This window comes from Leuresthes tenuis, unplaced genomic scaffold (genome assembly GCF_036924035.1).
Source record: "Leuresthes tenuis unplaced genomic scaffold, fLeuTen1.0.hap1 SCAF_18, whole genome shotgun sequence".
NCBI lineage: Eukaryota > Metazoa > Chordata > Actinopteri > Atheriniformes > Atherinopsidae > Leuresthes > Leuresthes tenuis.
This window is the reverse complement of record NW_027325372.1, coordinates 28700573-28726155: the sequence shown is the minus strand read 5'-3', so window position 1 is coordinate 28726155 and position 25583 is coordinate 28700573. Positions and strand designations below refer to the sequence as shown.

The window sequence follows — 25583 nt, the reverse complement described above, 5'->3', positions numbered from 1 at the left end:
CCCTCTCTTTGCAGGCAGAAGACTCCCTCACAGATCTCCATGCTTTGCAAACTTTTGCCTCTGCAGATGAAATTTGGTCCTCTGGACGCATTTGGTCCTCTGTGGGTGCAACTCATACGGATGGTGTTTGGATGGGACCTGATGGTAAACCCTGTCTACCTAAAAATTTTTTTCCTCATTTTTCAAAATTGACACATGGGTTGAACCATGTGTCAAAAGGGGGGATGCTGAATGCACTCACTGCTCAGTGGTTCACAAAAGGGTTCAGTTCATATGCGCAAAAATACTGTCAGTCATGTATGGTTTGTGCCACACATAATGTAGGAAAGGCATTACACACATCGCAAGTTGCACACCCTCCACCAGAGAAACCTTTTGAACATTTGATGATGGATTTTGTTGAACTCACACCAGCTGAAGGAAAGAAATATGCACTAGTAATAGTGGACGTGTTTAGTAAATGGGTTGAAGTTTTCCCTGCAAAACATGCAAACAGTAATGCAGTGACTAAAGCACTGCTAAACAGAAATCATTCCTAGATGGGGCATTCCAGAGAAGATCAGCAGTGATAATGGCACACATTTTGTAAACACTGCATTGACTGAGGTTGGTAAATTCCTGGGAATAACCTTGCGCACACATTGTGCTTATCATCCACAGAGTGGAGGTGCTGTGGAAAGAGAAAATGGTACATTAAAGTCCAAGTTAGCCAAATGTTGTGAAGAAACGGGTCTGCCGTGGACAAAAGCATTACCTATTGAGCTTACCTACATGAGAATGAGAATCAGAGCTCAAGTGAATCTCAGCCCATTTGAAATTTTATTTGGTAGACCTCCTAACCTGGGATTGGGACCTGTAACCAGACCCCGCCCTTCCACAACTGTTTGTGATGATGCTATGTTGTCTTACTGTCGAAACCTTTCCACTGTTCTATCTCAAGTTTCACAGACAGTAAAAGCAGCCCTTCCAGCCACAGAAAACACACCACTCCAACCAGATGACAGGTGGTGAAGGAACTTCGCAGGAAACATTGGAAGTCCAAACGTTGGCAAGGCCCGTTCCAGGTGCTACTGGTCACTCACACAGCTGTTAAAGTTGCAGAGAGAGCAACCTGGATTCATGCCAGTCACTGTAAGAAGGTACCAGAACCAGTAGATGACTTCCACCCTGAAATACATCAGCCTAACCAACACGCCCGGAAGGACAAAGATAAGAGTCAGCAGTAAAAGCTGTACTCCAACGGTGTGTTAAGTGCTAGTAACCTCTGACACCGAAGATTGAAACATCCTTACTGAGACCAGCGATGAAGATGATCATACACATGCTGTGAACCATGGAAGAAACTGTTTGTTGTTTGTATTTTCTTATTTGTAACCAGCATGTGCACATTGTATCTTGATTTCACAGGAAGCAATAATACAGGGCTGCTGTATTTCCCCACGACCCGAGAGACCACCAGACGCCCGAAGCCACACAGCCCCCCCCAGCACACACCCAACCGCCCAGAGCGACGGGACAGCAACCCACCACCACCACTATGTGATCAAGCTAATCAGAAGGGACCAGAGAGAATTAAATTCAGCCAATTGATGTTTTGAGGAAGCAGACATTGTTTCCATGCTAATATAATCTAAAAGAAAATTTCTAAACTGGTTAATACACAGATTGTTCTTCGCTTTCCAGTTCATGAGAATAGTTTTCTTTGCTATACATAACACTGTGAGGATCATGTGTGCTAAGCTAAATTCCACATTGATGTTGTCTAAGTCACCCAGTATGCACAGTGTGGGGCATGCAGGAATGCTACACTTTAGTCATGTTGATAGGTCCGCACAGACTTCAAGCCAGAACCTCTGGACAGGCGCACGAAACCACAAAGCGTGTGCATAATCATCAGGTGTGTTATCTGTGCAATGTGAGCAGATGTTTGAGTGTGTTAGACCCATCCTGAACATCCTTTGTCCTGTATAGTGTGTTCTATGAAGAATTTTGTATTGTATGAGCTCTAAATTAGGATTTTGAGTCATTCTGAAGGTGTTCAAACATATATGTGGCCAGAAGCTATGACTAGAACTGATGGATAAATGTGCCTCCCATTTTGAGGACGGTAGAGACATTGTGTCATCTATCTTAGACAATAATTTATATATTTTTGATAGTAGTTTTGGGGTGCAGATGCTTAGAAATTCTACTACCCTAATCGGGAGTTGTAAGTCTGGTTGGTGGAGGATATATTTCTTTGTTATTATAGACTTAAGTTGTTGATATTCTAGGAATTTATTGCTGCCTATCTCATGTTGTGATATGAGCTCATCAAATGAAATAAAATGTCCATTTTGGATTATATGTTCCAGATGTTTGATTCCTTTGATCTTCCACAGAGTAAAGTTTAGCATTTTTTTGTTTTGCAGGATGTCAGGATTGTTCCAGATGGGTGTAAGCTTACACGGGACAAGTGAAGACTTTGTTATTTTAAGAAATTCCCAACAGGCTGTCAGAGAGGTGCTGATGTTAATGCTTTTGAAACATTTATGATTTTTTACGTTTTGACTAATAAGTGGCAGGTCAGAGATTTCCAGATTATCACACAATGCTTGTTCTATATTTATCCATGGTTCATCTATTGGGCTAGGTTTAAACCATTTTGATATATACTGTAACCTATTGGCTAAGGAATAGTGCTGAAAATTAGGTAAATCTAATCCACCACTGTCCTTGGTCTTCTGTAGGGTTTTTAAACTAATACGTGGTGGTTTGTTTTTCCACAGAAATTTGGAGATGCATGAACCTAGTGACTTAAACCAAGTAGCAGATGGTTTTATGGGGATCATTGAGAACAAATAGTTAACTTTTGGTAGTATCATCATTTTAATGGTTGTAACTCTCCCCATAAGTGATATAGGTAAGGACTTCAAACGAGAGAGATCGTCCTCTACTGTCTTTAATAATTGCACATAATTTAGCTTTGTTAGCTCTGAGAGCCTGGAGGAAATGTTTATGCCTAAATATCTAATATTTCCTGACTGTAAAGTGATCGCAGGTATATTCTGGTCCCTATAGTTAATGGGCAGAACTGTGGTCTTAGACCAATTGAGAGAGTAGTCAGAAAGTGCTGAGAATTTATTTATGAGTGTGATCGTGTGAGTGAGAGACGTCTGTGAGTTCTGAAGGAAAAGTAATACATCATCAGCATAAAGACTTATTTTATGCTCAATATTTTGGGGTTGGATGCCTTTAATATTTCTATCTTGTCTGATAGCAGCTGCTAAAGGTTCGATGAAAATAGCAAAAAGTGAGGGCGAAAGTGGGCAACCCTGTCTTGTACCTCTCTGCAGACTGAAGCTTGGAGAAGTTTGATCATTTGTCCTGACACTTGTACTTGGGGAGTCAGTTATTTTCTTTTGAGGAGATAAGAGGCTTTAATAATAATATCTTGCAAGAGAGAACAACACAGTACAGAATACAGAGTTGCTCTGACCACTGAAGCAAAAACACACAGTTATATTGCCCACTCATCACGTCATCTGTTTTTGGGTATAGTTGATTGTTCTTCTAACTTTCCTCCCCAACCATCAGTTGAGGTTACCCAGACACACTCGTAAATACCAGCCTAACCCTGTCCCCCCTAAAGTGCAGCTATCTCATAATAACAAGCCCACCATTGTAAAGAGGAATTTAAGAAAACAGGGCAGGGTGGTACCTTGCAGCTCAGTCATTTGCAGGTTATACACAGTAACACTCAATACAATGCATATAAGAATTATTTTCCATTACATTCCTCCCTTTTGATTATAATAATACCATTATATTAATCAACCCAAAAGAAACAAGGAAAATAATAACTTTATCTGTAAAACATCAGCCTGCATTTGCACACAACGTGAGTTTAAAATGCAGGCATCATAGTGATAAAGGGTCCAAAGATAAACAATCAAAACATGAACAATTAAATATGATTATCTTCATCCCTCTCTAAGTCAGCGTCACTAGAGGAAAAATTTTGAAAGCAAGAAAGTTATTTGAGTCATTTGGTCTTTTTCACACTGTTGTTTAGATGGACTACATAAAAGGATGTCATCCACATACTGCAAAAGAGCAGAGCCTGTGGTTGATTGAAATTAATCCAGACTAGCTTTGAGGGCAGCATTGTAAATAGTGGGACTTTCACAGTACCCCTGTCATAACCGGGTAAAAGTCCAAGATCTCTGTTCAAACTAAAAAGCAAACCAAAATGGGCTATCAGGGTGCACTGGCGACAAGTCAACCACTGAGAAAAACTGTGCATCTGATGTAATTTGAGACAAAATAGTGTGTGGGTTGGGCACAGTAGGAGCATGTGGCTGAACTGCAGCATTCACCGCTTGGAGGTCCTGTACAAAACGCCATTCATCTGGCTGGCCAGCATCTTTAATCTTTTTAACAGGAAACAATGGAGTAAGCACAGGTGAATTTTCAAAAGGAACAATAACGCCTGTTTTCTGAAAAGATTGAAAAACAGGTTTAATCCCTTTAATTGCTTCAGGCTTAAAAGGGTATTGTTTTTTACATGGACAAAAGTCTGATTTAGGGGTGACAATTACTGGTTCACAGCCTTTTATCAACCCCACATCATATTTGCTCTTAGCCCAAAGATCATTGGATACTTCAGCCAACATGGGTATCGAAGACAAATCTGTTTCAGATAAAAAACATGCTTCAAAATGTGATTCTGTGGTAGGAATTAAGTCCTCAGTTCTTTGACAATGCATTGTACTCAAAAATGTTTTTTTGTATGCTGACAATCGTTCAGAAAACATCAAATTTGGATCAGCAGGTGAAACGGTCCACTCCATTTCTTTCTGACATGTAGCAACAAACTCTCCCACACCTTGTCACTGCCAGTGTGTACGTTTGGCCAAGGAAATGTGAGGGCGAGTACCACAAACATTAAAAAAATCAAAGTGCTCTGGAGTCAATAAAGTAGGCGCACATATTTTTTCACTTCTTCTCATAGCCATTGTCAGGCCCCAAAGAAATGTGTGATGTGCAGTGCAAATCAGTAGGTTGCATGAAATCAGAAAGGGGTGAAACTAACGCTTTTGCTTCTTCCACTAGTTGTTGTGAAAAAGGAGAGCTGGGAAGTTTCCACTCATAAGCATATGTAAGTGCCGATGAATCAAACTGCACTGCTGTGAAAACTTTGTCAGGCTGTAACATAACCTTAACACCCTCTGGTGTAGAAGTTAAAATAATGCCTAATTTACACATGAGATCACAGCCCATCAGGTTAATGGGACACAACTCTGATAACAAAAATGAGTGTTTGAAGGAGAGCTCATCGGGAGTGACAACACGCAATGGGCATTGTCATTTTCTCCTTCACAACCTGGCCTGATGCAGACATACAGTAAACGTGGTTTCCACTTAACTTTGGAGGACAATCAAACTCCCCTGACGTCACTACTGATGAACATAATTTCCTATATTCTGAGAGAAATATCTTTGCTCTAGGACGGAAATAGCATGCAAAACTTTACTACGTGAATCACAGTCGGCAAGCGTTGCTTCACTACACAGAGCAGGAAAAATGTGTGAGTGTGTTTGTGCTATCACCCATTAGTGGAGGCTCCGCTGCCGCGTGACGTCCAGAACCTGCCTCCCACCCTCAGTCAGCCTTTTGCCCAATTTCATCACTTTTTAGCTGTGGACAGTCCTTCTTCCAGTGTCCAGTCTGGCCACAGTAAAAACAAATATTCGGATCATAGCTCTGGCGTGGCCCATTTCGACCTCCTCTCCCACACGTCCACGTCTTCGACTTCGGCCTCGTCCTCTGTTTACACCAACTGCGTAATACATGGTCATGGTTGCCAAATGCAGCTCCTTTTCACACTTGTCCCTTTTGGTTGTCTTACGCGTCTCAACTTGGTTCTGAGCATGGCGAGCATATCGGCGAACGTCAGCCAAACGAGGACCCTCACACCATCCCACGTAAATGTTCTTTACTTCAGTGGCGACATCTATATAATATTGTCTGGGTCCCGTTAAAACATGTATTTTTCCCATCTAATTCCTTGTTTGCTTTAAAACAAGTATTCCCCATTTTCTATCCCTTCAGTAGCCAACCAGTTTGTATGGAGTACACTGGAGCAACTTGACTGATCAGTAAAACACTGCTTTTGTTGTCACCGCAAGGCTTCCCCCGTCGGTTGTTTCACTGAGACACTACTGAGTAACTACAACTCAACACAGTTTATACACATAACATTCATATACATACTAACAAACAAACAAACAATAATTTATCACAATTTTCTCATCTCTGTTTGAACGTACACCCAGGTAAATATTCCTGTAGTCTTCTCATACCGACTATGGACCCATTCATTGTTTAACTTCACTGTTTTGCAAATCCTAATTGAATATTACACATTGACATTGAACTTTACTGGATAAGCAGGTCTTCATTGCATTCAGCAGCCTATATGTGAGCATCTATGTGTAAGCTGTTCTTCTTTGCATTAATCAGCAGCAAGCAATTCTTCACTGCACATGCATATGTAAATAGTAAAACAATTCCAATGTGTTAGCGAAACCTTCTATATCACAGTGGTTTCTAAGATCTATTTTAAGTTCTTTGCCATCAGTGAGATGACATAGTTTACAAAGTGTGTCAAATTATCACTGAAGATCTTTTCAGGAATTTCAAATCTAGAAATGAGTTATTTTACGCGTGATTTTGCTACTGAGAGTGCATCTGCTTGTGCACATGGAAATATTTCAGACCATTTGGTAAAAACCTCTGTTGTCACTGAGCAGAATCGTTTCCCTTAACATTAATTTAGTTCAATGAAATCTACACAATAATGAAATAATGAAATACAAACAAATATGTTGAAAAAGATACACTGGCTTAGGGAATTATCTTCGTTTTGGTCTTAGATTGCCCTGTGGAATGTATTTTGCACATATTTGACCTGCTAGACAAAACTTTATTAATTTATTTATTCTAAAAAAAAAAATTCAATAATTAGTAAAACCATATGCTGTAAAAACCTTGTTCATTATTGCTTCCATCCCTCCTGTTGAGACATGACATGGTCCGTGGCTCAATACTGCAGCATATTTAAACAAATTCTTTGGCAGTATGGTTTTCCTTCCGGTCATTCATACGAGTCTATTGTAGATGGCAATTGAATAACATCTAATAATGCTAAAATATTTGTAGTTTATACATTTAGCTGTGGATGTCAACATACCTGTTTTTCCAATGCTGTGTTAACACATGTACAGTTGAGAAGGCATACTGACTGTCAGTGTAAACGTTAACAACCTTTTTGTTATTTAATTTACAAGCTTCAGTTAAAGCTACCAATTCGACTGCTTGAACAGAGTAATTTTTTGGTAGTGGTTGTTTTAAGAAAACTTCAGTTTCTGTTACTACTGCAAATCCTGTAGCATTTGTGCCATCAGGGTTTTTTGCTTGACCTGTTTAATAAATATAGTTATTTCTGCATTTTCATAACGTATATCAGTTAAGTCTGGCCTGGGTAAAACACTGATGGTTATTTCTGACATGCAATCATGAGGCTTTCCATCTGTGGGGTAGGTAGCAGTGTGGATGGATTAAGTGTAGCACATCTCTCGACAACAAGGTGTGGCTGTGAAAGAAGAACTGTTATGTAGGAGAGATGTCTGGTAAAGATATTTTGTTAAGTAACCATATCACAGCCACTGCATGAGGTACCTTAAGTGTTAATGGGTGAAATAACACCATTATTGTTGATGCCTGCACTGCCAATGGCTTCTGGCCATTGATTCAAAAGTACGATCTCGTCCCTTTTTCCCCCTTTCAGTGGACACTGGCCCCTAATTACCGCAATTCAGCAGGGGGTCTTTCATTAGGAGTACTGGACTCCCCCGTGCACGGTTTCAGCTCCGACCCTGGAAAGCGGAAAAAACGTTGAGATCTGGTTTGAGGACCCAATTGTTGAGAAAAGTCTCTCAATGAGACTCAGAGTTGCTGGAGTCAGTTAATGCAAATGTTTAATCTTGCAGCAAGTTCAAGAATGTGTGTGTGTGTGTGGGTGTATGTGTGCGAACGTGTGTGAGTTTGTGTGTGTGAGAGTTTAAAGAACCTGTTATCCACAGGCAGGTCTTAACTAGTATGGCACAGGTCCAGCCTGTCTCATCTTTTTTGGAAGGTCCAGTGCTCGGCCGTAACCCTTCTGTCTGTTTGGACTCTCACATACATTCGGTTAATCATAGAAAAACGAGAACAAAACTTTTTAGCCCCTTAAATTCATAAAACAGACATGGTGCAGTTATTTCCATTCTAGAAAATAAGAGTAATCACCACCATTCCTATAAATTCTGGATATTCTAACAATCTGAATCTTTTTTAAATGTTCGATGAAGCCCTTTGCTGTTCTGTTTAGAGACTCAGCTGATCATAAACCAAGTTTTGCTCTTGAATCAAGCTTCTAAACTCTTCACCTTTTTCATTTCTCAGTTAGTATTCACTTTAAAACTGATTAAAAGAAAAATTAAATGAATGCCTATCAACAAATGTGGGATCTAAACTCTAGTGCTTTCTCTAAAATAATTTCCTTTCTCAATTCAGAAATGTGTGTGTGTAAGTCACAACACCCGTGACACCAAAACGGCTTTCTTTTCTCTCTTTTCTCTACACTCTGCACTGTGAGCACACACACCAAATCAGAAAGGCTTTTTTCTCTCTTTTCTACATTATGGACTGTGGGGACAGTCCATAATGTGTGCCAGGGCGTTGTCTCACGTATTAGATTATGCTTAAGATACGAATGGGTTTATCAGTCACATCAGAATCCATACATACTGATCCTCCCGTAATAAAATGGTCGGATCTTATCAAACACACTTTGTTTCTTGTGACAAGTCAGCGAAACAGCGTATACACGTCAAGACACTGAATCAAGTTTGCCACAAGAACTCATAAGTTTGGCAGTATTGCTCTGCCGTCAGCAATCATACACCCATTTTATTTTCATGAGACATGTGCAGGCACCTGTTCATCTACTGTTCTATCACTATGAATTAGTTTATCTATTATCAATAAGGATACTTCTACAACTACTATCAAAGTATGTCCGGACTTCTTATGTTGTCAGTTGCTATATATGAATAAGTGGGTTGCTACTGAAAAGCATTAAGCATGTCACACAGCCCAAACATATAACATTTCAGGACACACCACACAGTTAACAACCACAGTGAAGCGTGTCAAAGCCCAAACATGTAACATTCAACAGGACACTTACACAACACATTCAAATCAAACAGTCAGACAACATACAAGAACATATACCCCAGCCGGCATTGCTCCCTGCCTATTTTCCTACAACTCACTATGTGTGCGCACACCTTTATTCACAAACTCTTCAACTTATACTCTTTTACCGAAGCTGCTACAGCTCGATTGGCCAAATACCCTTAGATCCTATTTCGGTGAATTTGACATCTGCCTTGTATGTAAAAGATTAGCGGTTTAGCAGTTTTAATTTAGTTTGAGTGAAGGAATTCATTTTATAGCAAAATCCGAAATCGTGAAGAACTCATGAAAGTAAGCTTATTCTCGGATTCCTGAAACTTTAGATTTGCTCTTTCTTTTACTGCAAAGTACAACGTTGAGCAGCACTAATGAGTTGTTTCTATTTTTGGCAGGCTTTACCTTTGCGGATGAAGCCCTTTCTGTCTGTGCAAAAGAAATCTTGTTACTGTGCAGAGTGACTTCTCTGAGTAGAGTCGCCTTACTTGTTGCGACTTTGCCGATGTTCGAAGCTGGAGTGCAAAGTTGTTGCTTGAATGGTGCTCGCTGGAGCGTGTGGTAGTGTAAAGTTATACCATTTAAAAGGGCTGAAGAGTGCTCAGTGCAGCGGGTGGGCGGAGGTGCAAAGTGACACTATGGCCATAAAAAGAACACCGCTACAAGTGCGCATTGTGCTAGGAAGGGCCCTCGGACGTGAACCAGTGGACAGTTATCGCTTCTCGGCCTTTTGGCTAAGATCAAGTGTAGTATCTGTTCTTATCAGTTTAATGTCTGATATGTACTCTATGCGAGGATTACATATTAAATGGATTTTTATCAATAGGAGTTGAAAAAGGAGCTTGCTCCGTTCACTCCAAGCATCGACCCGGTACTGCAGTGCCGCTGGGAACGGTGCGCTCTCCTCTGCTCTTGTGAAAAAGCAAACAGCGGTGCAGGATGGAAGTTTCAGGGAGCCTAAGATGAAACTTTCTTTTAATCTGCTGAGAAAAGAGAGTGAATGCGAAGCAGACTTTAATACGGCTCTGGGAGCGAGCCGAGTGCGGGCTAACCGGGACAATTGCTTGAAAGAAACGCGACACCGAATGAGCGGTCAGAACAAAGCCTCAATACGGTGTTCCCGTGTTGTTTGTGGCTGCCTTGTCTTTTGCACAGAGTAAAAGACAAGGCAGCCATCGAATAGGGCCCGATTGTTCCTACTTGGTCAGCCGAGGAGCAAGGGGGGGAGCAAGCGTCTCAACCAAGCAAAGCTCACCATGGGGAAGGTGGCTATGCCAACTAGCCTGATGCCCTGCTCCCGCAGTGATGGATAATCGTACACTGGTTTCTCTTCATAATGTACAAGTCTTTCGCCTTTTACTAAAGACTTCCGTGGAGAGCAGCACTAATGAATTGTTTCTATTTTTGGCAGGCTTTACCTTTGCGGGTGAAGCCCTTTCTGTCTGTGCAAAAGAAATCTTGTTACTGTGCAGAGTGACTTCTCTGAGTAGAGTCGCCTTACTTGTTGCGACTGTGCCGATGTTGCTTGAATGGTGCTCGCTGGAGCGTGCGGTAGTGTAAAGTTATACCATTTAAAAGGGTTGAAGAGTGCTCAGTGCAGCGGGTGGGCGGAGGTGCAAAGTGACACTATGGCCATAAAACGAACACCGCTACAAGTGCGCATTGTGCCAGGAAGGGCCCTCGGACGTGAACCAGTGGACAGATATCGCTTCTCGGCCTTTTGGCTAAGATCAAGTGTAGTATCTGTACTTATCAGTTTAATATGTGATATGTCTATGCAAGGACTACATATTAAATGGATTTTTATCAATAGGAGTTGAAAAAGGAGCTTGCTCCGTTCACTCCAAGCATCGACCCGGTACTGCAGTGCCGCTGGGAACGGTGCGCTCTCCTCTGCTCTTGTGAAAAAGCAAACATTTTTCGAATATCCAACCGCACATGATCATAAGTGGGAGAAGAGGTGTTCAGCTGCAAGAAGGTGTGAATGTCCACCCATAATTCCTCAAAAATGGGTAAGAAAAGGTGCGAATGCCCAACCATACATCATCAAAAGCTAGAGAGGTGGTGTTCGGCTGTAAGATGCTGCGAATGTCCGACCATAGTTGGTAAAAAGCGGGTAAGAAAAGGTTAAGGCATTCAGACCTTGCTTCACCTGCTTTTCACCAAATATAGTCGGACATTCACACCTTCTTGCAGCCGAACACTTCCGCTCCACCTTTTAGTTTTCTATGGGGCATTCACACCTTTTTTTACACCGCATTTTATAAAAACACCACAGGAACACCGTATTGAGATTTTGTTCTGACCGCTCATTAGGTGTCGCGTTTCTTTCAAGCAATTCTCCTGGTTAGCCCGCACTCGGCTCGCTCCCAGAGCCGTGTTAAAGTCTGCTTCGCATTCACTCTCTTTTCAGCAGATTAAAAGAAACTTCCATCCTGCACCGCTGTTTGCTTTTTCACAAGAGCAGAGGAGAGCGCACCGTTCCTTTTTCAAATCCTATTGATAAAAATCCATTTAATATGTAGTCTTTGCATAGACATATCACATATTAAACTGATAAGTACAGATACTACACTTGATCTTAGCCAAAAGGCCGAGAAGCGATATCTGTCCACTGGTTCACATCCGAGGGCCCTTCCTGGCACAATGCGCACTTGTAGCGGTGTTCGTTTTATGGCCATAGTGTCACTTTGCACCTCCGCCCACCCGCTGCACTGAGCACTCTTCAACCCTTTTAAATGGTATAACTTTACACTACCGCACGCTCCAGCGAGCACCATTCAAGCAACATCGGCACAGTCGCAACAAGTAAGGCGACTCTACTCAGAGAAGTCACTCTGCACAGTAACAAGATTTCTTTTGCACAGAAAGAAAGGGCTTCACCCGCAAAGGTAAAGCCTGCCAAAAATAGAAACAATTCATTAGTGCTGCTCTCCACGGAAGTCTTTAGTAAAAGGCGAAAGACTTGTACATTATGAAGAGAAACCAGTGTACGATTATCCATCACTGCGGGAGCAGGGCATCAGGCTAGTTGGCATAGCCACCTTCCCCATGGTGAGCTTTGCTTGGTTGAGACGCTTGCTCCCCCCCTTGCTCCTCGGCTGACCAAGTAGGAACAATCGGGCCCTATTCGATGGCTGCCTTGTCTTTTACTCTGTGCAAAAGACAAGGCAGCCACAAACAACACGGGAACACCGTATTGAGGCTTTGTTCTGACTGCTCATTCGGTGTCGCGTTTCTTTCAAGCAATTGTCCCGGTTAGCCCGCACTCGGCTCGCTCCCAGAGCCGTGTTAAAGTCTGCTTCGCATTCACTCTCTTTTCTCAGCAGATTAAAAGAAAGTTTCATCTTAGGCTCCCTGAAACTTCCATCCTGCACCGCTGTTTGCTTTTTCACAAGAGCAGAGGAGAGCGCACCATTCCCAGCGGCACTGCAGTACCGGGTCGATGCTTGGAGTGAACGGAGCAAGCTCCTTTTTCAACTCCTATTGATAAAAATCCATTTAATATGTAGTCCTCGCATAGAGGACATATCAGACATTAAACTGATAAGAACAGATACTACACTTGATCTTAGCCAAAAGGCCGAGAAGCGATAACTGTCCACTGGTTCACGTCCGAGGGCCCTTCCTGGCACAATGCGCACTTGTAGCGGTGTTCTTTTTATGGCCATAGTGTCACTTTGCACCTCCGCCCACCCGCTGCACTGAGCACTCTTCAGCCCTTTTAAATGGTATAACTTTACACTACCACACGCTCCAGCGAGCACCATTCAAGCAACAACTTTGCACTCCAGCTTCGAACATCGGCAAAGTCGCAACAAGTAAGGCGACTCTACTCAGAGAAGTCACTCTGCACAGTAACAAGATTTCTTTTGCACAGACAGAAAGGGCTTCATCCGCAAAGGTAAAGCCTGCCAAAAATAGAAACAACTCATTAGTGCTGCTCAACGTTGTACTTTGCAGTAAAAGAAAGAGCAAATCTAAAGTTTCAGGAATCCAAGAATAAGCTTACTTTCATGAGTTCTTCACGATTTCGGATTTTGCTATAAAATGAATTCCTTCACTCAAACTAAATTAAAACTGCTAAACCGCTAATCTTTTACATACAAGGCAGATGTCAAATTCACCGAAATAGGATCTAAGGGTATTTGGCCAATCGAGCTGTAGCAGCTTCGGTAAAAGAGTATAAGTTGAAGAGTTTGTGAATAAAGGTGTGCGCACACATAGTGAGTTGTAGGAAAATAGGCAGGGAGCAATGCCGGCTGGGGTATATGTTCTTGTATGTTGTCTGACTGTTTGATTTGAATGTGTTGTGTAAGTGTCCTGTTGAATGTTACATGTTTGGGCTTTGACACGCTTCACTGTGGTTGTTAACTGTGTGGTGTGTCCTGAAATGTTATATGTTTGGGCTGTGTGACATGCTTAATGCTTTTCAGTAGCAACCCACTTATTCATATATAGCAACTGACAACATAAGAAGTCCGGACATACTTTGATAGTAGTTGTAGAAGTATCCTTATTGATAATAGATAAACTAATTCATAGTGATAGAACAGTAGATGAACAGGTGCCTGCACATGTCTCATGAAAATAAAATGGGTGTATGATTGCTGACGGCAGAGCAATACTGCCAAACTTATGAGTTCTTGTGGCAAACTTGATTCAGTGTCTTGACGTGTATACGCTGTTTCGCTGACTTGTCACAAGAAACAAAGTGTGTTTGATAAGATCCGACCATTTTATTACGGGAGGATCAGTATGTATGGATTCTGATGTGACTGATAAACCCATTCGTATCTTAAGCATAATCTAATACGTGAGACAACGCCCTGGCACACATTATGGACTGTCCCCACAGTCCATAATGTAGAAAAGAGAGAAAAAAGCCTTTCTGATTTGGTGTGTGTGCTCACAGTGCAGAGTGTAGAGAAAAGAGAGAAAAGAAAGCCGTTTTGGTGTCACGGGTGTTGTGACTTACACACACACATTTATGAATTGAGAAAGGAAATTATTTTAGAGAAAGCACTAGAGTTTAGATCCCACATTTGTTGATAGGCATTCATTTAATTTTTCTTTTAATCAGTTTTAAAGTGAATACTAACTGAGAAATGAAAAAGGTGAAGAGTTTAGAAGCTTGGTTCAAGAGCAAAACTTGGTTTATGATCAGCTGAGTCTCTAAACAGAACAGCAAAGGGCTTCATCGAACATTTAAAAAAGATTCAGATTGTTAGAATATCCAGAATTTATAGGAATGGTGGTGATTACTCTTATTTTCTAGAATGGAAATAACTGCACCATGTCTGTTTTATGAATTTAAGGGGCTAAAAAGTTTTGTTCTCGTTTTTCTATGATTAACCGAATGTATGTGAGAGTCCAAACAGACAGAAGGGTTACGGCCGAGCACTGGACCTTCCAAAAAAGATGAGACAGGCTGGACCTGTGCCATACTAGTTAAGACCTGCCTGTGGATAACAGGTTCTTTAAACTCTCACACACACAAACTCACACACGTTCGCACACATACACCCACACACACACACACATTCTTGAACTTGCTGCAAGATTAAACATTTGCATTAACTGACTCCAGCAACTCTGAGTCTCATTGAGAGACTTTTCTCAACAATTGGGTCCTCAAACCAGATCTCAACGTTTTTTCCGCTTTCCAGGGTCGGAGCTGAAACCGTGCACGGGGGAGTCCAGTACTCCTAATGAAAGACCCCCTGCTGAACTGCGGTAATTAGGGGCCAGTGTCCACTGAAAGGGGGAAAAAGGGACGAGATCGTACTTTTGAATCAATGGCCAGAAGCCATTGGCAGTGCAGGCATCAACAATAATGGTGTTATTTCACCCATTAACACTTAAGGTACCTCATGCAGTGGCTGTGATATGGTTACTTAACAAAATATCTTTACCAGACATCTCTCCTACATAACAGTTCTTCTTTCACAGCCACACCTTGTTGTCGAGAGATGTGCTACACTTAATCCATCCACACTGCTACCTACCCCACAGATGGAAAGCCTCATGATTGCATGTCAGAAATAACCATCAGTGTTTTACCCAGGCCAGACTTAACTGATATACGTTATGAAAATGCAGAAATAACTATATTTATTAAACAGGTCAAGCAAAAAACCCTGATGGCACAAATGCTACAGGATTTGCAGTAGTAACAGAAACTGAAGTTTTCTTAAAACAACCACTACCAAAAAATTACTCTGTTCAAGCAGTCGAATTGGTAGCTTTAACTGAAGCTTGTAAATTAAATAACAAAAAGGTTGTTAACGTTTACACTGACAGTCAGTATGCCTTCTCAACTGTACATGTGTTAACACAGCATTGGAAAAACAGGTATGTTGACATCCACAGCTAAATGTATAAACTACAAATATTTTAGCATTATTAGATGTTATTCAATTGCCATCTACAATAGACTCGTATGAATGACCGGAAGGAAAACCATACTGCCAAAGAATTTGTTTAAATATGCTGCAGTATTGAGCCACGGACCATGTCATGTCTCAACAGGAGGGATGGAAGCAATAATGAACAAGGTTTTTACAGCATATGGTTTTACTAATTATTGAATTTTTTTTTTTAGAATAAATAAATTAATAAAGTTTTGTCTAGCAGGTCAAATATGTGCAAAATACATTCCACAGGGCAATCTAAGACCAAAACGAAGATAATTCCCTAAGCCAGTGTATCTTTTTCAACATATTTGTTTGTATTTCATTATTTCATTATTGTGTAGATTTCATTGAACTAAATTAATGTTAAGGGAAACGATTCTGCTCAGTGACAACAGAGGTTTTTACCAAATGGTCTGAAATATTTCCATGTGCACAAGCAGATGCACTCTCAGTAGCAAAATCATGCGTAAAATAACTCATTTCTAGATTTGAAATTCCTGAAAAGATCTTCAGTGATAATTTGACACACTTTGTAAACTATGTCATCTCACTGATGGCAAAGAACTTAAAATAGATCTTAGAAACCACTGTGATATAGAAGGTTTCGCTAACACATTGGAATTGTTTTACTATTTACATATGCATGTGCAGTGAAGAATTGCTTGCTGCTGATAAATGCAAAGAAGAACAGCTTACACATAGATGCTCACATATAGGCTGCTGAATGCAATGAAGACCTGCTTATCCAGTAAAGTTCAATGTCAATGTGTAATATTCAATTAGGATTTGCAAAACAGTGAAGTTAAACAATGAATGGGTCCATAGTCGGTATGAGAAGACTACAGGAATATTTACCTGGGTGTACGTTCAAACAGAGATGAGAAAATTGCGATAAATTATTGTTTGTTTGTTTGTTAGTATGTATATGAATGTTATGTGTATAAACTGTGTTGAGCTGTAGTTACTCAGTAGTGTCTCAGTGAAACAACCGACGGGGGAAGCCTTGCGGTGACAACAAAAGCAGTGTTTTACTGATCAGTCAAGTTGCTCCAGTGTACTCCATACAAACTGGTTGGCTACTGAAGGGATAGAAAATGGGGAATACTTGTTTTAAAGCAAACAAGGAATTAGATGGGAAAAATACATGTTTTAACGGGACCCAGACAATATTATATAGATGTCGCCACTGAAGTAAAGAACATTTACGTGGGATGGTGTGAGGGTCCTCGTTTGGCTGACGTTCGCCGATATGCTCGCCATGCTCAGAACCAAGTTGAGACGCGTAAGACAACCAAAAGGGACAAGTGTGAAAAGGAGCTGCATTTGGCAACCATGACCATGTATTACGCAGTTGGTGTAAACAGAGGACGAGGCCGAAGTCGAAGACGTGGACGTGTGGGAGAGGAGGTCGAAATGGGCCACGCCAGAGCTATGATCCGAATATTTGTTTTTACTGTGGCCAGACTGGACACTGGAAGAAGGACTGTCCACAGCTAAAAAGTGATGAAATTGGGCAAAAGGCTGACTGAGGGTGGGAGGCAGGTTCTGGACGTCACGCGGCAGCGGAGCCTCCACTAATGGGTGATAGCACAAACACACTCACACATTTTTCCTGCTCTGTGTAGTGAAGCAACGCTTGCCGACTGTGATTCACGTAGTAAAGTTTTGCATGCTATTTCCGTCCTAGAGCAAAGATATTTCTCTCAGAATATAGGAACTTATGTTCATCAGTAGTGACGTCAGGGGAGTTTGATTGTCCTCCAAAGTTAAGTGGAAACCACGTTTACTGTATGTCTGCATCAGGCCAGGTTGTGAAGGAGAAAATGACAATGCCCATTGCGTGTTGTCACTCCCGATGAGCTCTCCTTCAAACACTCATTTTTGTTATCAGAGTTGTGTCCCATTAACCTGATGGGCTGTGATCTCATGTGTAAATTAGGCATTATTTTAACTTCTACACCAGAGGGTGTTAAGGTTATGTTACAGCCTGACAAAGTTTTCACAGCAGTGCAGTTTGATTCATCGGCACTTACATATGCTTATGAGTGGAAACTTCCCAGCTCTCCTTTTTCACAACAACTAGTGGAAGAAGCAAAAGCGTTAGTTTCACCCCTTTCTGATTTCATGCAACCTACTGATTTGCACTGCACATCACACATTTCTTTGGGGCCTGACAATGACTATGAGAAGAAGTGAAAAAATATGTGCGCCTACTTTATTGGCTGTGTCGCTCACTCCAGAGCACTTCGATTTTTTTAATGTTTGTGGTACTCGCCCTCACATTTCCTTGGCCAAACGTACACACTGGCAGTGACAAGGTGTGGGAGAGTTTGTTGCTACATGTCAGAAAGAAATGGAGTGGACTGTTTCACCTGCTGATCCAAATTTGATGTTTTCTGAACGATTGTCAGCATACAAAAAAACATTTTTGAGTACAATGCATTGTCAAAGAACTGTGGACTTAATTCCTACCACAGAATCACATTTTGAAGCATGTTTTTTATCTGAAACAGATTTGTCTTCGATACCCATGTTGGCTGAAGTGCCCAATGATCTTTGGGCTAAGAGCAAATATGATGTGGGGTTGATAAAAGGCTGTGAACCAGTAATTGTCACCCCTAAATCAGACTTTTGTCCATGTAAAAAACAATACCCTTTTAAGCCTGAAGCAATTAAAGGGATTAAACCTGTTTTTCAATCTTTTCAGAAAACAGGCGTTATTGTTCCTTTTGAAAATTCACCTGTGCTTACTCCATTGTTTCCTGTTAAAAAGATTAAAGATGCTGGCCAGCCAGATGAATGGCGTTTTGTACAGGACCTCCAAGCGGTGAATGCTGCAGTTCAGCCACATGCTCCTACTGTGCCCAACCCACACACTATTTTGTCTCAAATTACATCAGATGCACAGTTTTTCTCAGTGGTTGACTTGTCGCCAGTGCACCCTGATAGCCCATTTTGGTTTGCTTTTTAGTTTGAAGGGAGATCTTGGACTTTTACCCGGTTATGCCAGGGGTACTGTGAAAGTCCCACTATTTACAATGCTGCCCTCAAAGCTAGTCTGGATTAACTTCAATCAACCACAGGCTCTGCTCTTTTGCAGTATGTGGATGACATCCTTTTATGTAGTCCATCTAAACAACAGTGTGAAAAAGACCAAATGACTCAAATAACTTTCTTGCTTTCAAAATCTTTCCTCTAGTGACGCTGACTTAGAGAGGGATGAAGATAATCATGTTTAATTGTTCATGTTTTGATTGTTTATCATTGGACCCTTTATTACTATGATGCCTGCATTTTAAACTCACGTTGTGTGCAAATGCAGGCTGATGTTTTACAGATAAAGTTATTATTTTCCTTGTTTCTTTTGGGTTGATTAATATAATGGTATTATTATAATCAAAAGGGAGGAATGTAATGGAAAATAATTCTTATATGCATTGTATTGAGTGTTACTGTGTATGACCTGCAAATGACCGAGCTGCAAGGTACCACCCTGCCCTGTTTTCTTAAATTCCTCTTTACAATGGTGGGCTTGTTATAATGAGATAGCTGCACTTTAGGGGGGACAGGGTTAGGCTGGTATTTACGAATGTGTCTGGGTAACCTCAACTGATGGTTGGGGAGGAAAGTTAGAAGAACAATCAATTATACCCAAAAACAGATGACGTGATGAGCGGGCAATATAACTGTGTGTTTTTGCTTCAGTGGTCAGAGCAACTCTGTATTCTGTACTGTGTTGTTCTCTCTTGCAAGATATTATTATTAAAGTCTCTTATCTCCTCACAAGAAAATAACTGACTCCCCAAATGCAAGTGTCAGGACAAATGATCAAACTTCTCCAAGCTTCAGTCTGCAGAGAAGTACAAGACAGGGTTGCTCACTTTCTCCCTCACTTTTTGCTATTTTCATCAAACCTTTAGCAGCTGCTATCAGACAAGATAGAAATATTAAAGACATCCAACCCCAAAATATTGAGCATAAAATAAGTCTTTATGCTGATGATGTATTACTTTTCCTTCAGAACTCACAGACGTCTCTCACTCACACGATCACACTCATAAATAAATTCTCAGCACTTTCTGACTACTCTATCAATTGGTCTAAGACCACAGTTCTGCCCATTAACTGTAGGGTCCAGAATATACCTGCGATCACTTTACAGTCAGGAAATATTAGATATTTAGGCATAAACATTTCCTCCAGGCTCTCAGAGCTAACAAAGCTAATTTATGTGCAATTATTAAAGACAGTAGAGGACAATCTCTCTCGTTGGAAGTCCTTACCTATATCACTTATGGGGAGAGTTACAACCATTAAAATGATGATACTACCAAAAGTTAACTATTTGTTCTCAATGATCCCCATAAAACCAACCTGCTACTTGGTTTAAGTCACTAGATTCATGCATCTCCAAATTTCTGTGGAAAAACAAACCACCACGTATTAGTTTAAAAACCCTACAGAAGACCAAGGACAGTGGTGGATTAGATTTACCTAATTTTCAGCACTATTCCTTAGCCAATAGGTTACGGTATATATCAAAATGGTTTAAACCTAGCCCAATAGATGAACATGGATAAATATAGAACAAGCATTGTGTGATAATCTGGAAATCTCTGACCTGCCACTTATTAGTCAAAACGTAAAAAATCACAAATGTTTCAAAAGCATTAACATCAGCACCTCTCTGACAGCCTGGTGGGAATTTCTTAAAATAACAAAGTCTTCACTTGTCCCGTGTAAGCTTACACCCATCTGGAACAATCCTGACATCCTGCAAAACAAAAAAATGCTAAACTTTACTCTCTGGAAGATCAAAGGAATCAAACATCTGGAACATATAATCCAAAATGGACATTTTATTTCATTTGATGAGCTCATATCACAACATGAGATAGGCAGCAATAAATTCCTAGAATATCAACAACTTAAGTCTATAATAACAAAGAAATATATCCTCCACCAACCAGACTTACAACTCCCGATTAGGGTAGCAGAATTTCTAAGCATCTGCACCCCAAAACTACTATCAAAAATATATAAATTATTGTCTAAGATAGATGACACAATGTCTCTACCATCCTCAAAATGGGAGGCAGATTTATCCATCAGTTCTAGTCATAATTCTGGCCACAAATATGTTTGAACACCTTCAGAATGACTCAAAATCCTAATTTACAGCTCATACAATACAAAATTCTTCATAGAACACACTATACAGGACAAAGGATGTTCAGGATGGGTCTAACACACTCAAACATCTGCTCACATTGCACAGATAACACACCTGATGATTATGCACACGCTTTGTGGTTTTGTGCGCCTGTCCAGAAGTTCTGGCTTGAAGTCTGTGCGGACCTATCAACATGGCTAAAGTGTAGCATTCCTGCATGCCCCACACTGTGCATACTGGGTGACTTAGACAACATCAACGTGGAATTTAGCTTAGCACACATGATCCTCACAGTGTTATGTATAGCAAAGAAAACTATTCTCATGAACTGGAAAGCGAAGAACAATCTGTGTATTAACCAGTTTAGAAATTTTCTTTTAGATTATATTAGCATGGAAACAATGTCTGCCTCCTCAAAACATCAATTGGCTGAATTTAATTCTCTCTGGTCCCCTCTGATTAGCTTGATCACATAGTGTTGGTGGTGGGTTGCTGTCCCGTCGCTCTGGGCGGTTGGGTGTGTGCTGGGGGGGGCTGTGTGGCTTCGGGCGTCTGGTGGTCTCTCGGGTCGTGGGGACCGGGTTGGTCATTGCTGGGGGGGACTGTGTGTCGGGCTCGGAGGGCAGTTTTGGGGGCTTGCGGGTGGGGCTGTCTTGCGGTGTGGGGCGGGGTCCCTTAGGGGCCTTGGGGTGGTGGCTGCTGGCTCTGTACCGGGTGACCGGGCCGCTCTGGCGTGGGTGGTGGAGCTGGGCCTGGACCTGGTGGCTTGCCGCTCCTTTGCGCCCGGGGCGGGGCACTGCCTGTGCCTGGGGGGTCTGGGTTGCCCTGGACATGCCACAATATGCGTGGGTTGGTGCAGGTCCTGGTGCCGGCCTTGTTGCTCTGGGAACTCCAAGGTGTCCGCAGGTGGTTATTTTCTTTAGGGTGTTGGGGCGTGCGGTGAGGGGGAGGGGGTCTGTGTGGGGGTGTGCTTTTCCCCTGTTGGGGGGGGCCTGGGGGGGCCTGGGTGATGGTGGGTCTCGCTGCTGCGACTGGTGTGACCGGGTGATTTGTTTGTTTGTTTGTTTGATTTTTGTTGTTGTTTGTTTGTTTTTGTAGAGGTCCTCCGGGGTGGGGTTGGGTTGAGTGGGGTGGGGCGGGATGGGTTCCTTCTGGGGGTACAGTAGCTCCCGGAATATGGTGACTGCAGGCCCCGAGCCTGGTGGACATCAGGCCCTCCTGCCCTGTGTTGGGTCCCAGGTAGCGGGGATGCCTATTGCAGCCAGTCTCTGGCTGCCCTCTCCGGGGTGGGAGGGACCAGGAGGATGAATTAATTATTCTGCTAGTTTATATATTGTAAACATAAACAATAAACATTTATAAAACTTCCCTTGGCAAAGCAAATCTGTTTGGCATAAAGGTATTCAGACTACAATTCTGCTGACATAATGCACAATTCCGGATTTTGATATAAAATTAATTCCTTCACTCAAACCAAGTTAAAACTGCTTTTTCCTTCATATTTATCCATGTCTAAATAGCTTTAAACAAAAAAGAACGTTGTACTTTTCAGGATAGGAAACAACAACACTAAAATTTTTCAGGAATCCAAGAATAAGCTTCTTTTCACGAGTTCTACACAATTCTGGATTTTGATATCAAATGAATTCCTTCACTCAAACCAAGTTAAAACTGCTTTGTCCTTCATATTTTTGCATGTCTAAATAGGTTTCAGGCATAAAATTCTTCATATTACCCTGTATGTGAAAGAAGCATACTTGTGATGGAGCAATACACTCCTTTTGGGTAACCTAAACTGATGGTTGGGGAGGAAAGTTAGAAGAACAATCAACTATCAACCAAAGACAGATGACGTGATGAGCGGGCAATATAACTGTGTGTTTTTGCTTCAGTGGTCAGAGCAACTCTGTATTCTGTACTGTGTTGTTCTCTCTTTCAAGATATTATTATTAAAGCCTCTTATCTCCTCAGAAGAAAATAACTGACTCTGTGCGTTACTAAATTTCCACCACAATTTTGGCGTCACGAACAGGATCCCTCGACTGGTGTCTCTGGACCGGATCGCAGTGCATGGCCAGCCTGGACTGAAGTAGCTGTTCCAGCCTCATACCTCCAAGGCCTTTTCTGAGAGAGAGGACTGGCAGGTCCTTTTCTTGAATACCAGCGCTGGGATCATTTTTGAAATATGATAGTCTGAGACGATAGGACTGCTTTTTAGTTTTTATTTGAATAAAAGAGTGTTTCCCGGTTGTGTCATTAGTGAGACAGAGATTTCATGGGTAAGTGAAACTTTTGAAGCAGTCCGAAGAAGTGTGAAGTACTCCGAAGAAGTGTGAGTACAGATTAAGGTCCTCATTGGAGACGTCCTTTGAGTGAAGGAATATATTTCCCCATTCCAAGTCTGAGAATGGGAAACAGTAGGTCTCAGACTTTTGACCCTACCGGGGGACCTAAGCATGATGAAATGAAAAAGACATATGGTCCAGAGGTTTTCCACCTGAAGGTTCTTTTAGTATGTTAGAAATAAGAAAGTTTTGCAAATATGAGAAAGAGATGAAGCAAAAAAAAGAAAATTAAGTTTAAATAAGAAGTAAGAAAGGTATAGAATTTTGGAAAAAATAAAGTGTATTAAGAGAAAGAAAGGAAAATGTTAAACAAATGCCATGACGGAATGATGATAATAATTTAGTATTAGCTGTGCCGGATCCAGACCTGGACTCCTGCCCTCCACGACGCCTGCAACAACAACAGCCAGCCCTGCCACAAGCCTCTGGCTCTCGGGAAGAAGGGACTTCTTCCATCCTCCCTCGGGAAGAAATTCCATCATTCTCACAACATCAGTTACATAGGTCTGATGATGAGGAAAAGGAAGACGTTTGGTTCTCCAGCGTACCTGCCCAAGAACTTTTAACGCAAGTGACAAAAATCCTTTACCCACAATCTGGACTTCAGAGATCTAAACGTGAGAAAAAACAAAACCAGATTCAAACCATGCCTATGGTTAAAGTTGCAGTTCCCACTGGACCATTACTGGTTTATCGACCCTGGACTGAGACTGACATCATGGAAGCATAACAATGCTTACCAGATCCAGAGATTTCTGGACCCCATTTTGCTGACGAGTTGCGAGATTTCTGCGCACAATTCTGCCTGACTGGGGTTGAATTGCGTCGCATATTGGCAAAAAAGTTCAAACCGACCGACCTCGGCAAAATAGAGGCCAGTATGCTACAACTGGATTTGCGACCTACCAACAGTGAACGAGGACATAATGATAACGCTCAATATGAAGCAGCCATCCAAAGACTGTGTCAAGCCATCACCACTCAATTTCCAACCAAAATCAATATGTCCCACATTTACACCTGCAAACAGAAACCTGGTGAAGGGACTGATGATTTTGTACACCGCATCCTTGAGAAAGTCAGCAAGCACAGCGGTCATCAGAGACCAAGGGATTTGGGTAATGAATCAGGACCATGGGAGAGTATTGCATGCAATGGAATGTCCGACCATAGTTGGTAAAAAGCGGGTAAGAAAAGGTTAAAATACCCGACTGTACACAATCAATAGTGGGAGCGTATGTGTTCGGCTACAAGAAGGTGTGAAAGTCCGACCATGGTTTGTAAAAAGCGGGTAAGAAAAGGTGCGAATGCCCGACAATGTATGATCAAAAGAGGGAGGTTTTCGGCTGCAAGAAGGTCTGAATGTCCAACCATAATTTTTTTTAAAACGGGGAAGAAAATAATCGAAAGCCCGACTATACACCATCAAAAGCGGGAGCGGAGGTGTTCAGCTGCAAGAAGGTCTGAATGTCCATCAATAATTGCTAGAAAACATGAAAGAAAATTTTCGAATATCAAACCGCACATGATCATAAGCGGGAGAGGAGGTGTTCAGCTGCAGGAAGGTTTGAATGTCCACCCATAATTCCTGAAAAATGGGTAAGAAAAGGTGTGAATGTCCAACTATACATCATCAAAAGCAGGTGTGAATGTTAGATCATAATTTGCAAAAAGCTGATGAGAAAGGGTGAGAATGCCCGACTATACACCATCAAATGCAGGAGCGGAGGTGTTCGGCTGTAAGGAGGTGTGAATCTCCGACCATAATTGCTGAAAAATGTGTTAGAAAAGGTAAGAATGCCGGACCATACATCATCAAAAGCGGGAGAGGTGGTGTTCGGCTGCAAGTAGGTGTGAATGTCCAGCCATAATTACTCACAAACGGGTAAGAAAAGGTAGTATTGCCAGACCATACATGATCAAAACAGGGAGCGGAGGTGGTTCGGCTGCAAGAAGGTGTGAATGTCCGACTAAAGTTCAAATATATTAACAAAAGCGGAAGGAGAGGTCTTCGGATGAGAGTGGTTGAGAATTTCCAACCATAATCTATAAAATGCGGTGAAAAAAAAGGTGTGATAGAACACTAAAAGGTGGAGCGGAAGTGTTCGGCTGCAAGAAGGTGTGAATGTCCGACTATATTTGGTGAAAAGCAGGTGAAGCAAGGTCTGAATGCCCAACCTTACATCATGAAAAGCGAAATCAGAGGTGTTTGGCTGAGAGAAGGCCACAGTCTGCGATGCAATAATTAAAGGCCTCATGCCAGATGTCGCCACTGAAGTAAAGAACATTTACGTGGGATTGTGTGAGGGTCCTCGTTTGGCTGACGTTCGCCGATATGCTCGCCATGCTCAGAACCAAGTTGAGACGCG

The 25583-nt window shown here is 41.7% G+C and overlaps 5 non-coding genes and 1 pseudogene across 5 annotated transcripts; 3 read left to right on the top strand and 3 right to left on the bottom strand.

The window, feature by feature from the left end:
- Positions 1 to 9994: 9994 nt before the first annotated feature.
- Positions 9995 to 10185, top strand: LOC140275921 (U2 spliceosomal RNA). The gene has a single exon (XR_011908622.1). It is a non-coding gene; the product is annotated as a U2 spliceosomal RNA (small nuclear RNA).
- A 410-nt stretch (positions 10186 to 10595) lies between these two features.
- Positions 10596 to 10709, top strand: LOC140275825 (U5 spliceosomal RNA). Its single transcript, XR_011908537.1, has one exon. It is a non-coding gene; the product is annotated as a U5 spliceosomal RNA (small nuclear RNA).
- Positions 10710 to 10984: 275 nt separating this feature from the next.
- LOC140275971 (U2 spliceosomal RNA) lies at positions 10985 to 11172 on the top strand. Its single transcript, XR_011908668.1, has one exon. It is a non-coding gene; the product is annotated as a U2 spliceosomal RNA (small nuclear RNA).
- Positions 11173 to 11682: 510 nt separating this feature from the next.
- LOC140276201 (U2 spliceosomal RNA) lies at positions 11683 to 11885 on the bottom strand (annotated as a pseudogene).
- A 275-nt stretch (positions 11886 to 12160) lies between these two features.
- Positions 12161 to 12274, bottom strand: LOC140275824 (U5 spliceosomal RNA). The gene has a single exon (XR_011908536.1). It is a non-coding gene; the product is annotated as a U5 spliceosomal RNA (small nuclear RNA).
- A 410-nt stretch (positions 12275 to 12684) lies between these two features.
- Positions 12685 to 12875, bottom strand: LOC140276199 (U2 spliceosomal RNA). The gene has a single exon (XR_011908869.1). It is a non-coding gene; the product is annotated as a U2 spliceosomal RNA (small nuclear RNA).
- Between the last annotated feature and the right edge of the window lie 12708 nt (positions 12876 to 25583).